We start from the raw sequence: 1,230 nt of genomic DNA, 5'->3' as shown, positions 1-1,230 counted from the left end.
GTTCAAACCATCAAAAAAATATACATTTGTGCATCGATTGTGATATTTATTTTATACATTCATATTAAGTCTTCAAGGCCTATAATAAAGAAAATTCACTAATAAAGACATAAAACTGACAATGAACATGATGCTCTCATTCTCTGTCAGCAAGTTGACGGAGTCGACAAGGTTAAACCGATAAAATGACAATGCCCATAAATACCTCGATGATGGTCATGTAAATGTTTATCTAAATTGGAAGGGACCCTAAATATTTAAAAACGCCTTCCAAATTCTCAAATGCCCATGAAAACTCAAAATTCTCAAAATAGAAGAATCTTGGATATTTAAAATGAAAATAAATCACCAAAATACATGAAGTAAAATATTCATTAACCCTCCGCGATAGTTTGTCGAGGTGGAAAAATCTGAAAATCACTTCAGCTCACAAAGAGCAAATGTTTGGTCGACAATATCTCTAGCATTCTTTCTCAATCATCTCTGTCAGTAGAATGTGACACATATCCTCTAACCAGTGGTTTCGTTGCCAAATGTCATAATAGGTAAACGGTTATGACCGGAACTCTCTGACTGGATAGTTTTGCCGCCAAATGACACCATTATATTACTTTCATGGTCAGAGCCCTCATGTTCCCAATGACGTTAATTCATTGAGTAATAAATCAATAGGGAATAAAGCTCTCTGTTAGCTAAGGTTGATTCAAATTTTTTCCCTTAGACAAACATATACCTCAAGTCTACGAGATACCCTTGGACGACACAACCCATGGCTGCAACGACGCAACCCATGGCTGCTGACAAAGTTCCTTCTGTCAGTTTAGGTCGACTACTTCCTCTGACTAAGAAGACCAGGGATCATGATGGGCCGGGATGATGGAACCATGGGATCTTGATCGGGTTCATCATCATTCCCCCCACCATCCGCTTTAACTGTAAGGTGGTGGATTTTTAATTTTAAATATTAAATTTTCAAATACCAAATTATGCTGCTACTATACATCGTATACTTCGTATCTATTTGACGACTAGCCTAATCGAAAGTTCTCTCTTGTTATCGGGAGGGGTAATTAACTATAGGGGCTTGTACCTATAGGAAACCTTAACTTAGATTATGAAGTCCTTGTAAAATGAGGGCAAAATTTCTGGATAGTGACTTATCTACAAACACAATCTGTTTTCTGAAAATTTGCCTCAGAATCTAAACATTAAAACCCTCCTCTGACCCGA

At 37.0% G+C, this 1,230-nt stretch overlaps 1 protein-coding gene across 1 annotated transcript in view; it reads left to right on the top strand.

The window, feature by feature from the left end:
- LOC110111260 (peptidyl-prolyl cis-trans isomerase FKBP16-1, chloroplastic) overlaps positions 1-1,230 on the top strand; it is a gene marked incomplete in the record, with an annotated part of 29,882 nt that overhangs the window by 16,794 nt on the left and 11,858 nt on the right.

Source organism: Dendrobium catenatum, unplaced genomic scaffold (genome assembly GCF_001605985.2).
Source record: "Dendrobium catenatum unplaced genomic scaffold, ASM160598v2 fragScaff_scaffold_970, whole genome shotgun sequence".
Taxonomy (NCBI): domain Eukaryota; kingdom Viridiplantae; phylum Streptophyta; class Magnoliopsida; order Asparagales; family Orchidaceae; genus Dendrobium; species Dendrobium catenatum.
Note: the sequence above shows the minus strand (reverse complement) of the source record. Positions and strands in the feature narration are given on the sequence as shown.